The 17,042-nt window shown below is 41.1% G+C and overlaps 1 protein-coding gene across 2 annotated transcripts in view; it reads left to right on the top strand.

The window, feature by feature from the left end:
* SGMS2 (sphingomyelin synthase 2) overlaps positions 1–17,042 on the top strand; it is a 75,197-nt gene that overhangs the window by 23,700 nt on the left and 34,455 nt on the right. The window lies entirely within an intron of this gene.

The following is a 17,042-nucleotide window of genomic DNA, read 5'->3' as shown; positions in this document are numbered from 1 at the left end:
CTGACTGCAGTACACATCTCTGTTGGCAAATCCCTGTTTCTGCATTAGGCCCAAACCTTTTCTGTGGCAAACATTTTTTCATCCAAACTAAAGAACTATCCATGCAGTACATCAATAATACTGTTTGTCTGACAGATGGTCTGATCCTCTGCATCCAATACTTTTTGAATCACTGAGTCATACTAGTACTGTATAAAGATAAGGTGGAGTGACTATAGTGTGAGTGCTGTGACTGCATGCGTATTCATGGTGTGTGGCTCTCACAGGGCTGAAGCCAAAATATCAGCATTGCAGCCAGACATCTGACTTTTCTTAAAAGGCTGCCTCCACATTCTTTTGACTACAGGTTTCCTTTAGAAACAAATAGGACATTTCCTGGCACCTAATTGGCTGTTCACTGTAAACACAAGTTTATGTCAGCTCAATTCATGTCACTTTCAGTAATTCAGCCAAGCAGTCATTTAATAACTCCATTCGCTTTTAACTGACCTGATGTTTAATTTCATGGTCATTTGAAATGGTGTATTGCCAGATTCATAGTTTAAAGTGACCCTGTAGTGAGGTTAGAGTTACTAAACTAACGCTGGGAATACACAGTGCGTTTTTGCAGCTTGATTCTGCCGCCCGCTCGATTCCCCGCTCGATTCCGTGGGCGATTCTCTTATCTTCCGCTCATTTTCCTTATCTTTTTCCATTGTTCCCCATGCGGAATCGTGCGCGGACTCGATCGGGTGGGTGATTGGACATGTCAGAAATTATCAATCGAGCCATCTAAATGGCTGAATTGAGCGGCAAAAACGTACCGTGTATTCCCAGCATTAGCCCAACCAGACTGTATCTACAGTCAGTGCTATCTTTACTCTGATCTGTCTTAAGCTGGCCACTAACAGTCCAATTTCTAGCCAAAAATCGTTTGAGCGATCAGAAATTCTGATCGGAAGTGAAATATTGTAATACTTCGTTCACTACACCATCAACGAACCAATCTTTGCTTCCTATCTATCACAATCAACAAGAAAATCCAAATTTTGGTTCGACGAAAATTCATTCGGATGACATTTTTTTCACTCATTCATAATCGATTGTGTCCACCAATGTAGATGATTTACAACCAATCCGATCAGAATTTCTGATCGCTTGAACGATTTTTAGCTAGAAATTGGACCATTAGTGGCCACCTTTATAAGTACAGTTCAGTATTCATTCATCTGCATCCAGCTCCAAACAAAAGCAACTGAGCACAGAAATGTACCAGCCACTCGCTCCACCTACTACATCCTCTGTCACCTACATTGTAACAACATTCATCTGCCACCTACTTTGTAACATTACTGCTCTGTCGCCTACATTGTAACTACACTTCTCTGTCACCTACATTGTAATAACACTCCTCTGTCACCTACATTGTAACAACACTCCTCTGTAACACTCCTCTGTCACCTACATTGTAACAACATTCATCTGCCACCTACATTGTAACATCACTGCTCTGTCACCTACATTGTAACAACACTCCTCTGTAACACTCCTCTGTCACCTACATTGTAACAACATTCATCTGCCACCTACTTTGTAACATCACTGCTCTGTCGCCTACATTGTAACAACACTCCTCTGTCACCTACATTGTAACAACACTCCTCTGTCACCTACATTGTAACAACACTCCTCTGCCACCTACATTGTAACAACACTCCTCTGCCACCTACACTGTAACAACACTCCTCCGTCACCTACATTGTAACAACACTCCTCTGTAACACTCCTCTGTCACCTACATTGTAACAACATTCATCTGCCACCTACAGTGCAACATCACTGCTCTGTCACCTACACTGTAACAACACTCCTCTGTAACACTCCTCTGTCACCTACATTGTAACAACATTCATCTGCCACCTACTTTGTAACATCACTGCTCTGTCGCCTACATTGTAACAACACTTCTCTGTCACCTACATTGTAACAGCACTCCTCTGCCACCTACAATGTAACAAAACTCCTCTGCCACCTACATTGTAACAACAGTCCTCTGCCAGCTACATTGTAACAACACTCCTCTGCCACCTACATTGTAACAACACTCATCTGCCACCTACATTGTAACAACACTCATCTGCCACCTACTTTGTAACAACACTGCTCTGTCACCTACATTGTAACAACACTCCTCTGCCACCTACATTGTAACAACACTCCTCTTTCACCTACATTGTAACAACACTCCTTTGCCACCTACATTGTAACAACACTCCTCTGCCACCTACATTGTAACAACACTCCTCTGTCACCTACATTGTAACAACACTCCTCTGTAACACTCCTCTGTCACCTACATTGTAACAACATTAATCTGCCACCTACATTGTAACATCAGTGCGCTGTCACCTACATTGTAACAGCACTCCTCTGTAACACTCCTCTGTCACCTACATTGTAACAACATTCATCTGCCACCTACTTTGTAACATCACTGCTCTGTCTCCTGCATTTTAACAACACTCCTCTGTCACCTACATTGTAACAACACTCCTCTGTCACCTACATTGTAACAGCACTCCTCTGCCACCCACTTTGTAACAACACTGCTCTGTCACCTACATTGTAACAACACTCCTCTGCCACCTACATTGTAACAACACTCCTCTTTCACCTACATTGTAACAATACTCCTTTGCCACCTACATTGTAACAACACTCCTCTGCCACCTACATTGTAACAACACTCCTCTTTCACCTACATTGTAACAACACTCCTTTGCCACCTACATTGTAACAACACTCCTCTGCCACCTACATTGTAACAACACTCCTCTGTCACCTACATTGTAACAACACTCCTCTGTAACACTCCTCTGTCACCTACATTGTAACAACACTCCTTTGCCACCTACATTGTAACAACACTCCTCTGCCACCTACATTGTAACAACACTCCTCTTTCACCTACATTGTAACAACACTCCTTTGCCACCTACATTGTAACAACACTCCTCTGTCACCTACATTGTAACAACACTCCTCTGTAACACTCCTCTGTCACCTACATTGTAACAACACTCCTTTGCCACCTACATTGTAACAACACTCCTCTGCCACCTACATTGTAACAACACTCCTCTTTCACCTACATTGTAACAACACTCCTTTGCCACCTACATTGTAACAACACTCCTCTGCCACCTACATTGTAACAACACTCCTCTGTAACACTCCTCTGTCACCTACATTGTAACAACACTCCTTTGCCACCTACATTGTAACAACAATCCTCTGCCACCTACATTGTAACAACACTCCTCTGTCACCTACATTGTAACAACACTCCTCTGTAACACTCCTCTGTCACCTACATTGTAACAACACTCCTCTGTAACACTCCTCTGTCACCTACATTGTAACAACACTCCTCTGTAACACTCCTCTGTCACCTACATTGTAACAACACTCCTCTGTAACACTCCTCTGTCACCTACATTGTAACAACACTCCTCTGTAACACTCCTCTGTCACCTACATTGTAACAACACTCCTCTGTAACACTCCTCTGTCACCTACATTGTAACAACACTCCTCTGTCACCTACATTGTAACAACACTCCTCTGTAACACTCCTCTGTCACCTACATTGTAACAACACTCCTTTGCCACCTACATTGTAACAACACTCCTTTGCCGCCTACATTGTAACAACACTCCTTTGCCACCTACATTGTAACAACACTCCTCTGCCACCTACATTGTAACAACACTCTCTGGCTACTTTCCACTCACCATCCTGCCAGCTGTACCGGTAAGGCTGTTGCCTTTGATGTGGGATTTGAGACTTTGACCAGGGTTTAAATTTGGCCTCAAGCCAGTATGTAAAACAGTAAGAAGTCTTTGGGTAAGGCTCCCTAATGACCCTGCGAGCCCTAAGTGGCTGCAGCCTTTAACCACTTCGCCATATCTGGACGCATATATCCGTCCAGATAGGCAGTGGTGCTGCAGCCGTGTGGTGCGCGCGTTCGGGCGCGCGCCCGAGCGCGCTCCCGCTGCCCCCCCCCGATCAGTGAATGGGAATATAATTCCCATTCACCGATCTAAGTCCCCGGCAGAAATACCGACGCTTTCTCATCAGAGAGCGTGGTATTTCTGCCCCCAGGAAACTTCTTCTCTTCATTTTAGTTCCTAGATGCGAAATCGTTCGCATCCAGGAATTTTTTGAATGTGGCCATCTTGTGGCCAAATAGTAAACTGCACCCACATACCTGTATTGAATAAAAAAATACATTATATTACATCTAAAATTAGCTATTTACCTCCCAAACTAAAATTACCCAAGTACATTTTTGTATTAAAAAAAAAAAAAAAAATTACAATTAAAAATAAATAAATAGTTACCTAAGGGTCTGAACTTTTTAAATATACATGTCAAGAGAGTATCTTATTAAATTTTTTAAAATTATAAGCTTGTAAATAGTGATGAACGCAAATTGAAAAAATGCACCTTTATTTCTAAATAAAATATTGGCGCCATAAATTGTGATAGGGACGTAATTTAAGCGGTGTAATAAGCGGGACAAATGGGCACATAAAATGCATGGGTTTTAATTACTGTAGCATGTATTAATTTTAAACTATAATGGCCAAAAACTGAGAAATAATGATTTTTTTTCCATTTCTATCTTAATCTTCCTGTTAAAATGCATTTACAGTAAATTGGCTCTTAGCAAAATGTACTACCCAAAGAAAGCCTAATTAGTGGCGGAAAAAACAAGATATAGATCAATTAATTTTGATAAGTAGCGATAAAGTTATTAGCGAATGAATGGGAGGTGAACATTGCTCGGATGCATAAGATTTTCGAAGCTGTAGGCTGAAGTGGTTAAAGATAAACTGTAACCAAGAACTGAACTTCATCCCAACCAGTAGCTGATACCCCCTGTCCCACGAGAAATCTATTCCTTTTCTCAAACAGATCATCAGGGGGCTCTGTATGGCTGATTTTGTGGTGAAACCCCTCCCACAGTGTGATTTCAGTGCCTCACAGCACTGAGGTACTGACATCACACTGTGGGAGCCTTGTTGCATTGTGGGAAATAACAGCTGTTTCCAACTGCCAAAAAAAGCAAGCAGCATCTCCTTCCACTGACATTACCTGCCAGCAATAAAAATATCACCATTTGATAAATGTCAGAATGTAAATCAGGGAGAGGAAAAGTTTTACAATGGGCAAACACTGACTAAATCATTTATACATAATTATTGTAAAAATTAAGCATTTTTACGTTATTTTCACTGCAGTTCCTCTTTAAGTCTGCCAGGAGAAAAACACAATGGCCTCAATTCACTAAGATCATGCTAGAGATAATAAGGCAAGAGAAAACTTACCTCCACACGTGAGAGAGTTATCTTACCTCTTCATTCCTTAAGTTACCTCTCCTGTAGTTAATTTACCTCCTCTGTAGTTAATTTACCTCCTCTGTAGTTATTTTCACATGCAGCTAATTAACAGCTTGTCTTTAACTCTGGAGTTATTTTAAGGATTGGAGAGTTAATTTAAAGACAGAAGAGTTAACTTTAGGCTTGCCTGAGGTAAAATGTTTCCTGAATACTACATGCCTTATCACCATGGTAACAACTCTAGAAGAGTTATTAAAGACAGGAGCTAAGTTTAGTGAATTGAAGCCTATAACTGTTTTGTGTCTTGCCTGTCTGCTCATGCTGTCAGGGTACGCTGGGTAGTGTTTCTTGGACAGAGCAAACAAATGATTATAAGCCTCTCCACCCCATTGGGGGAGATGTTGGACACCTTTGCAGTATATATCAAGGAGTACAGTACATCCACAGTGAGCATTCCACCTGCCACTACCCCTTTCAGTGATACTTGGAAGACATTACCAGTATATACAGTGGGATGCAAAAGTTTGGGCAACCTTGTTAATTGTCATGATTTTCCTGTATAAATTGTTGGTTGTTACAATAAAAAAATGTCTGTTAAATATATCATATAGGAGACACACACAGTGATATTTGAGAAGTGAAATAAAGTCTATTGGATTTACAGAAAGTAAATCATTGTTTAAATAAAATTAGGCAAGTGCATACATTTGGGCACTGTTGTCATTTTTTTGATCCCAAAACCTTTAGAACTAATTATTTAACTCAAATTGGCTTGGTAAGCTCAGTGACCCCTGACCTACATACACAGGAGAATACAATTATGAGAAAGAGTATTTGAGGGGGTCAATTGTACGTTTCCCTCCTCTTTTAATTTTCTCTGAAGAGAAGCAACATGGGAGTCTCAATACAACTCTCAAATGACCAAAGAGACCAGGATTGTTCACGATCATGGTTTAGGGGAAGGATAAAGAAAGCTGTCTTAGAGATTTCAGATGTTTGTTTCCACAGTTAGGAACATATTGAGGAAATGGAAGACCACAGGCTCAGTTCAAGTTAAGGCTCGAAGTGGCAGTCCAAGAATAATCTCAGATAAACAAAAGCGATGAATGGTGAGAACAGTCAGAGTCAACCCACAGAGTCACTGTGCATCATTCAACCATTCGGCGCACTTTACACAAGGAGATGCTGTATGCGAGAGTGATGCAGAGGAAGCCTTTTCTCCGCTACAGCACAAACAGAGCCGCTTGAGGTATGCTAAAGCACATTTGGTCAAGCCAGCTTCATTTTGGAATAAGGTGCTGTGAACTGATGAAACTAAGATTGAGTTATTTGGGCATAACAAGGGGCATTATGCATAGAGGAAAAACAACACAGCATTCCAAGAAAAACACCTGCTACCTACAGTAAAATAGGGTGTTGTTTCCATCATGCTGTGGAGCTGTGTGGCCAGTGCAGGGACTGGGAATCTTGTCAAAGTTGAGGGACGCATGGATTATACTCAGTATCAGCAAATTCTGGAGACCAATGTCCAGTAATCAGTGGCAACGCTGAAGCTGCGCCGGGGCTGCATCTTTCAACAAGACAACGACCCTAAACATTGCTCAAAAGCCACTAAGGCATTCATGCAGACGAACAAGTACAATGTTCTGGAATGGCCATCTCAGTCCCCAGACCTGAATATAATTGAAAATCTGTGGTGTGGGTTAAAAAGAGCTGTCCATGCTCGGAAGCCATCAAATCTGAATAAACTAGAGATGTTTTGTAAAGAGGAATGGTCCAAAATACCTTCAACCAGAATCCAGACTCTCATTGGAACCTACAGGAAGCGTTTAGAGGCTGTAATTTCTGCAAAAGGAGCATCTACTAAATATTGATTTCATTTCTTTTTTGTGGTGCCCAAATTTATGCACCTGCCTAATTTTGTTCAAACAACTATTGTACACTTTCTGTAAATCCAATAAACTTCATTTCACTTCTCAAATATCACTGTGTGTGTCTCCTGTATTATATATTTAACTGACTTTTTTTATCGTAACAACCAACGATTTATACAGGAAAATCATGATGATCAACAAGGTTGCCCAAACTTTTGCATCCCACTGTACAGGCCTGGCCATAGCGATTTTGCACTGTGATAGTTGACATACAATCAGGGCTAAATGTGTAAGTGGGCACCAGTATAGTAAAAATGATACATGGCCAGCAATTTTGCCAATGACATATTGGAGTGCTCTAAAGAGGAACAGTAGTGAACATAACATAATTCATAAAATTGCTTATTTTTTTTCTTTACCATATGCCTTTATAAATTATTTTGTCTGTGTTTGCCCAATGCAAAATCTTTGCTCACCTTGATTTACAATCTGAAATTAATCACAGGTTGTGAAATCTTTAGTCCTGTCAGGTGCATCACTGAGGAATGTTTGTATACTCAGTGTTCCAAAGCCAGTGCAAATAATACCTGGTCTCTCAGAATACTCTGGGAGGTGAATTCTGCATATCTAAACAGCCTAGGCTAAGCATCGCCGGAAGGCCAAGTTACATGTCAATAAACACCAATATATACAGTACATATAGGAAGTGTTTCTGATGCTGAAACCAGGAAAATTACTGTAAAAGTGGGTATTGTGAATAATTTACCGCATTCTAACATATGTCACTACAGTGCCTCTTTAATTGTGGGATCTGTTATTTGCATGCATGAAAAAGAGGCGCTGTGAAAAAAGGGCAAAGGATAAAGCCGAAATCATTATTTTTCAGTAAGGAGTACTAAAATATTGGTTTACAAAAAAATATGGTTTAAAATTAGCAATTGTTTCTAAAGTGATTTTTAATGATTGTAAGTATTCCAAATTTTAGTTGTAATCATGCAAACGTCTTACATGTAGCCGAAAAATATTACCGATATTTTACTACTACTAAACCCACCTAACCCTACTCTCACACAGGTTTAGGCATTGGTAGAAGGAGGGTTCTAAGACTCCCCCTTCTCCGGTGGTGTCTAACCCTAAGGCCCACCCCCGGTGGTGCCTAATCCTAAGACCCCCTGGTGGTGTTTAACCCTAAGAGCCCCCGGTGGCGCCTAACCCTAAGAGCCTCCTGGTGGTGCCTAACCCTAAGACCCCCCCTGGTGGTGCCTAACTCTAAGACCCCCCTGGTGGTGCCTAACCCTAAAACTCCCTAGTAGTGCCTAACTTTAAGACCCTCCCTTCGTGGTGCCTAACCCTTAGACCCCCCTGGTGGTGCCTAACCCTAAGACCCCCCTGGTGGTGCCTAACCCTAAGACTCCCTGGTAGTGCCTAACCCTAAGATTCCCCCTGGTGGTGCCTAACCCTAAGACTCCCTGGTAGTGCCTAACCCTAAGATTCCATTTGGTGGTGCCTAATCCTAAGACCTCACGAAATTCTAATTCTCAAAACGAATGTAAAAATGATAGAAAAAGTAGAATAGCAATATGTTGAAAAGTTAAAACGATTATTTACACAAATGATAATTGTCAAAACAAATTTCATAACGATATTTTTCAAACCATTAATTCTGAGAACGAAAAATTTCACTTTGACGGGCGTGGCGACTGGCTCCCAAATCGTCCAATTTTGCGACCAATAGCCGATATTTAACATTAGAGTGAATGGTGGCGCCCTGTGCACTTCTCATATGCACCCAATTTTCGAACTCCCTGTTATTATATGTTTTAGGGTTATATGTGATTTACTAACAAAGGGTCATGTTGTGACTGTGAATTACAGTTTAAGACAATAAAAGATTCGTTTTATTAGGTTGTCAATTGTGTGCCCTCCTTACTTGGCGTACAGTCCTTTCCAATAATCTGACTTTATGAAGGTGGTGCACATGGTACACGGTAAGCCATAGTAAGATCTCAGGAATCATCTTTTCTTGTGTTGACAGTTCTAATGTAATGAAAGGTGAAATCTGATTGTTGCTACGCCTTACTTGCTGCACTTTTCACATCATCATTTTCTGCTTTGCTTTATTGAATGTGTTTTGTGCTGCCTATTAGTGAGGATATCAAGACAGAATAAGTTGTTAGCCCCGGGCTGGTGAATCATCTCTGTCCTCATTCTACTCTTGTATCTAGTATAGCCTTTACCCTCACATGCTGAGCATACCTCAGGGATAGTAAATGCACTCATGAGTAGCTGCAGTGTTAGCACACCTTAAAAAATGTCCCTGCTGGATTAGTCTTAAAATAATATGACATAGGTTTTTCTGCTGTGCCATGTCAGGAGGATGAGTAATAAGGTGTGGTTGTCCATCCTTTCCCTCTGATACGCTGGAAAGCAGAGCTTGTCTGCAGCCTATTATGAGGATGCAGATCTTTCTTTTCATAGTGGATAAGGACATGAAAAATTGTACACAAATTGTTGCTATGCAGAGCAGGTAGAATATAAATATACTCCAGTTTTGTCAAACTTGATTACGTAGCCTGGAAACACCTACGGGGACCCTACCCTACTGCTCAAAGAATGGTGTTTTAATTCCAAACATTGTTTGAGAGACCAGCCTTCTTTGTATAGCCTGTTTCTATAATTTTTTTTATAACGGGAACACTTTGTTCTGAACTGATGATTTTGATGGACAGGAATTCCAAGCCCCATCCATTAGTTTATAGTAAAATAATATGTCCCCTTGATCAGTTAGAAGTATTGCGATCCTGCTCCAACTCCACTGTGGTACACTCCAAGCTGTTCATGTAGGTACCATACAGGTAGAGAGATGTAGTGTATATTCTGGTGTATAAGACTACTTTTTAACCCAGGAAAATCTTGTCAAAAGTTGGGGGTCGTCTTATACGCCGGGTGTCGTCTTATAGGGCAGGTGCTGAAACTTCCGAGCCGGACTGGAGAATATGCGGTTGCTACATATGGTGAAGGGCCTGAAAACATCCGTGGCCACATCCCCACTGTATGCAGCGACCGTATGAAAGTAGCAAGATCGGTGCTGTACAAGTAGTCTCAGAGACAGGGATAGCTGACAAATCCAAGCAGGCTTTGTATACAACAACCAGCCAATCGCCGGTAAGGTACATCGCTTGCCTTGATTGGCTGGTTGTTGTATACTGGGTACCACACACAGTACCGCACCAGTACCTGTACCTGTTTATACAGTATAGCACCAGTACATACAGTACAGTACACAAATATCCAACAGTCAAAAGGGGTAGTCTTATACGCCGAGTATATCACAAAATTTTAATTTTAACTAGAAAAGTTGAGGGTCGTCTTATATATGCCAGAATATACGGTATGTAGAACTATGGAAAGAAGATTAGGGTATACCCTAATCCTCATCAACCATTCCGCTGCTCGCGTTTTCTTCTTCACGGCAGTGTTCCCCTTGATGTACAAGTGCGCCCAGACTGCCAGGCACCAGCAGTGCACATTTCTACGCAGTAGCACAGAGGAAAAAACATGCACAAGCGGCTTTGTGCTACTGTGCAGGTGCCAGCCGTTCTTTGCGCCTGTGCAGTGCGGCTGCATTCGTACATGGTGGGGGGGCGCAGCCACAAGAAATATTCAACATTAATCTATTAAACACAAACTGCGCCTGCCACAATTAGCTAAAAATGGATAAACCAGAATATCAATATGTAAATTAAAATAACTAAAACTAATATATGAGGTGATGACAGAGTCTTTCAGTCGAGTTTTCGCTATCACAGATCCTTATGTATCAGTCAATATAATTGTGACAGCGCTCCTCTTCAGATCTAAAAATTAAGCACAAATAAAAAACCGCACATAGTGCATTACTGTAATCTCAGGTTGCAAAATTCACACGCCACCCAGCTGTGCATATGTGATATAGTTGTGCTCCAATCGTGATGTACATTAACCCCTCCACACTAGCAGCTCACCAGATGGACACCACCTCACACTCCAGGTGGGTCTAGCGCTTAGCCTTAGAGTGGCCAACTCTAATCACAGTGTCCACATGTCCCGATCCTCCGCTCCCCACAGCAGGGCGTGACCAGGAGCGCTGACGTCACCGGGCAGCGGGAGAGACATGCACGTTAAGGGAGAAGGTTGCTGTGGGGAGCGGAGGATCGGGACTCCGGTACCGCCAGCAGGGGAGACATACTGTTGGGCTGTGATGCCCGAGATGCCTTATATCTTCATATTTGCGTGAGTGCGCTGAAACTGCGCAGGCCATTTTTGATCAGCAAAACTGTATTACGCTATGTCTGTTTTTATATACTTTTTTACATGTGGAACTGTTATTAAAAGTGGAGTTATCCGGTTGTGAACAAAGGCAGTGTGGACACTGTGATTAGAGTTGGCCGCTCTAAGGCTAAGCGCTAGACCCACCTGGAGTGTGAGGTGGTGTCCATCTGGTGAGCTGCTAGTGTGGAGGGGTTAATGTACATCACGAGTGGAGCACAACTATATCACATATGCACAGCTGGGTGGCGTGTTATTACCGTTGCATACAGTCTGCTTTGTATTAGCTTATGTTAACTGATATTAACCACTTTACCCCCGGCGGTACTAATTTCTCTGTCCCTTTTTCCCCCCTAAAAAACCAGGGACGGAGAAATCCGTACCTTCCGTGCTACCGCCGCTGTCCGCGCTCCCGCCGCTCGTGCGCGCGCTCCCGCCACTCGTGCACGCCGCCGCCCGCTCGCCTGGAGATCAATGAACGGGAAAATCCATTCCCGTTCGTTGATCTAAGCCCCCGCAATGATCCGCTGCTTCTATTAGAAACAGCACAATCATTGTGATTCTCCCAGCCTCCTACGGCTTCCTGTAAGCGTCCTTCCAGACGCTTACAGGTCGCATGTAAACAGACTCACTGTGGCCATCTTGTGTCCAAATAGTAAACTACACCCTAAAGCATTTTACACATACAAATACATTGTTTTACACAATAAATTAACTCATTACTTTCCACACTACCCAATTTTTTTTGTATTTAAAAAAAAAAAAAATACAATAAAAAAAAAACAAATAGTTACCTTAGGGACTGAACTTTTTAAATATTTATGTCAAGAGGGTATAACACTGTTACTTTATAAACTACGGGCTTGTAATTAGGGATGGACGCAAAACTGAAAAAATGCACCTTTATTTCCAAATAAAATATTGGCGCCAAACATTGTGATAGGGACATAATTTAAACGGTTTTATAACCGGGACAAATGGGCAAATACATGTCATGGGTTTTAATTACAGTAGCATGCATTATTTAAAAACTATAATGGCCGAAAACTGAAAAATAATATTTTTTTCCCACATTATTCCTATTTTCCCATTAAAACACATTTAGAATAAAATAATTCTTGGCATAATGTCCCACTTAAAGAAAGCCTAATTGGTGGCGAAAAAAACAAGATATAGTTCATTTCATTGCGATAAGTAATAATAAAGTTATAGACAAATGAATGGACGGAGCGCTGAAAGGTGAAAATTGCTCTGGTGTTCAAGGGGGTTAAACCCCTCAGTGGTGAAGTGGTTAAGAGATTTTGCCACCTTGAAATTGGCAATGTTATTCCCGCAGTTTTATTGCAAAGTAGAACATGCAATGTGACATTTGCCAGGTTTACTCGACTTGTACAAATAGGCCCTCTTCTTTCAGTGTTACTATTTGGAACTTGTGGACATGTTGCCAATGTAACTGGCTAGTCATTGGACAGCTGCAGCTTGCGCACTCTACACTTCAAGATCTGCGAGCTGAATGGATCTTTCATAGAACCTCTATGCATTCTATCCAGTTTGAATGAGAAAAAGTCACTAGACAAAACTGAAAATCTAACCTGAAAAAATATTGTTAGAAGGTGATGAGGCAGCAGATTGGTTGTTTAAAAGTGAATCATCTATTGTTGGCTGATAACATCCCAGCACTTGCCATTTTTTGCATTAACACCACTCCATTTAAATACAGTTACCAGCACATACTTAAAAGACACAAGGGCCCATATGCAAATAACTTTTTGTTTTTCTCCTAGGTGGTATTTTCACACCTTATAAATAAACTGCTTTTTAAAACACCAGCAAGCAAGAAAACACTTGAAATAATTTTAATAGTAGTTTTTAATCTACTTTTTGGTACTTGTTCAATTGCAACTTGCTGAAAAGTTGATTTAGAAAGAAGTTGAAACATTATCTTCTAGGAGAAAACTCAGAAAGAAAATTTAATTGCATACAGGTCAAGGGCCCATATGCAATTCGCTTTTTCTCCTGAGTTTTCTCCAAGTAGATCATTTCTCAACTTCCTTTTTAAAATAACTTTTCAGCACGTTGCAATAAAAAAAAGTATTAAAAAGTACATGAAAAGGTTCTGTTAAAATTATTTGGAGTATTTTCTCACTTGCTGGTGGTTTAAAAGGCATTATATTGATAAAGTGTGAGGCAGTTCTTACTAGGGGTTCTATTAGGTTTCCAAAGTTGGGGTGAAGCGCTAAGCACAGGCAGGGGGGTAGGGTTTGGCAGCAGAATAGGATTTAGCACCAGTGAGACTTATGCTAGTCTTGTTTTACAGTGGTGGATTATTTAGCACCAGAAGATATTTATGTTTGAGTTCTTGGTGGAAATAGAACTTTGCATAGGGAAAGCGGGTTGCTAGGTTTTGGGTGAAACAGAAAGGATAGTATTTTAGACTAAGATGAGCTATGTAGCTATGCTAGGCTTTGGGAGGGAAACTGTCATATATAGCAACAGGGAGGAGTTATGTTAGGCATATAGGAGAATAACTACTAATGGGTGCTGTCTTGGTTAACAGTTAACTGCACTCTCATTTAACACCTTATTAAAGAGACACTGAAGCGAAAAAAAAATGATATAATGAATTGGTTGTGTACTATGAATAATTACTAGAAGATTAGCAGCAAAGAAAATATTCTCATATTTTTATTTTCAGGTATATAGTGGTTTTTCTAACATTGTATCATTCTATAATATGTGCAGATTACACAACACTCAGCATTCAAAATGAGTCTTTCAGAGCAGTCTGTGAAGTAATGAACTCTCCTTTGGCAGAGGAAAAGTAAACAGTTCAATTACAGTTGAGATAATAAAAGTCAGATAACAGCCCTCTCCACGACTAACTTAGTCGGAGAGCTTAATAGCTTTTTTGCATAGAGATAACAACTGGAGTTTCTCAACTCTTCCTGTACTGGAAACAATTAGACTGATGTATCTGATCTTAATGTTTTATTTCTTAGCTGTACTACACATACAAATCATAATATCATCATTTTTTTTTCGCTTCAGTGTCTCTTTAACTACCTCTTACTACTTCCATCTCAAACATATATCTCAAATATGAGCCTTTCTCATACAAGAGACTACTAAAATTCTTCTGCATGCCTTAATCAATCCGATCACTTCTACTGCAACATCTGTTGTTCTCCAATCTCTGCTGAACACTGTTGCTGTACAATAATTTCCCAGTGCTTGGTGCTAAGCAAAAGTAAGTTCATAAAGTGTGTGGGTTGGGGAATGCAAACCTGATTCTGAATGTATCTTTCGATGTGTGTTGACAGCACAGCAACACAATAGGCTATTTCATTTGCTTGGATGAATTAATCACATCTTCAGTTATCGAAACTGCTGAACAAAAGCAGAGAGTGATAAGGATCTGAGCAGGGTGAGCTTATATGTCTTATATTTGAAGGAACATGTTCAATATTGACTTTGCCTGTGACTCTATGCAACAACAATGTGCGGGTTTGATTGCAATGAATGTGGTTTGTCATGTCTCAGACACTGACCAACAACATATGTATGTGCCCAGTTGTTTGAGGCTTTGCACCTAAAACAGCAAATACCTGCCTGCTGTTCAGCTTGCCACTGGCCAGAGCTAGAAAACTATTAGTTGTACATCTTGAATTGTAACTTGAAAATTCTCACGTACAATAACATTCCAACCACATGTTGAAGTAAAGTTTAAAAAGACTTCAAGAATGTCATTATTAAGCAATCTGCCGCTCTGTGTGATACTAATCTTCAGAGGAACATTCTCAGGTAGTGCTTGCTTGCAATGGATTTTATTGTTAGAGCAAAATATTTTATAACATACTGTAATTTACCTATCAAGAGAGGAACATCTATGGAGCAAATGAAGGACATTGTCCTGTCTCCTGTGACAATGAAGTTCGGTAGACCGTGTCCGTAATCATTTGTTTCCTGTGTTTGGCATTTCGTTTATGGGGCAGCTGTGGGTGACTCCCCCAGTTGATAGGAGCACTGGAGTCCACCTGCACTGCCCTTTGTTGTTGCATGTGAAGTGGGGGTCACAGCGCAGTGGCAGGGCCCTGGGCCCCTGCTTCTCATGTGCCCTAGTGTTTTTTGTTTTATAACTTTTGATGCAGCTCCTAGGGACAGGTCAGTGTAGAGAGGGGGGTCCTGGAGAGGGATACCTGCACACGGTGCCCCCTGCTGGTCACACAATCTATGATTGTGATCCATTCTATAAATGGAATAATAAATAAGATTGTACATCAAGGAAGGAAGAAGAATGGTCGGCACTGAAAGGTATATTTATTCTTCAAAAAGTGAGGCACAGTCCAGGTAAGCAGATATATATATCATTAGTGCAGCGTGCATGACCATATCAGTGCTCAAAGGTGTGGTGGTAGCAGTGGGTGCTGGGCACTGCTCTCCTAAGGATGAGGCTGGAGTTAGTGCATCAAGAGCCACCACACACAGATGGATCCTGGACATGGGCTCCAAATGTCGTATTCTACTTGTCAAGCCACTTATGAACAACAAGCCACATCAGAAGTGTCTACATGGGCTAAAGTAAAAAAAAACTGGTCTGTTGCTTAATTGTCCAAAGTCCTCTTTTCTGATGAGAGCAAATTTTGCATCTCATTTGGAACCCAAGGACCCAGAGTCTGAAGGAAGAATGAAGAAGAATGAAGAGCCACACAATCCTAGATGCTTGAAGTCCAGTATGAAGTTTCCACAGTCTGTGTTGATTTGCAGAACCATGTTATCTGCTGCCGTTGGCCCACTGTGCTTCATTAATTCCAGAGTCAACGCAGCCATCTACTAGCAGATTTTGAAGCACTTCATGCTTCCTTTCCTGCAGACGAGCTTTATGGAGATGCTGAATTAATTTTGCAGCCAGACTTGGCACCCGCCCACACTATCAAAAGTACAAAACCTGGTATGACCATGGGTTTACTGTGCTTGATTGGCCAGTAAACTTGCCTGACCTGAATCCCATAGAGAGTCTATGGGGCATTGCCAAGAGAAAGATGAGAGACATGACACCGAATAATGCAGAAGAGCTGAAGGCTTCTATTGAAGCATCCTGGTCTTCCATAACATCTCAGCAGTGCCACAGGCTGATAGCATCCATGCAATGCATTAAGGCAATAATTGATGCAAAAAGGGCCCAAACCAAGTACTGCATACATATGCATGATTATATTTTCCAAAGGTCCTACATTTTTCAATTAAAAATCTTCATTTTATTGATTTAATGTAATATCCTAATTTTCTGAGATTTTGATTTTGGGGGTTTTATAAGCTGTAAGCAATAATCATCAAAAAAACTACAACGTAGTCCTACACATTGAGGACCACACTATGCCACTTAATGATGTATTACGCTTGCGGGTGTGCATTGTGGTGCTAAAGCATGTGCACAGGCTTCCCCAAACACCTACTACCCCCCCCCCCCCCCTCGTG

This window comes from Hyperolius riggenbachi, chromosome 1 (assembly GCF_040937935.1).
Source record: "Hyperolius riggenbachi isolate aHypRig1 chromosome 1, aHypRig1.pri, whole genome shotgun sequence".
Lineage (NCBI taxonomy): Eukaryota > Metazoa > Chordata > Amphibia > Anura > Hyperoliidae > Hyperolius > Hyperolius riggenbachi.
This window is presented reverse-complemented; position numbering and strand designations above follow the sequence as displayed.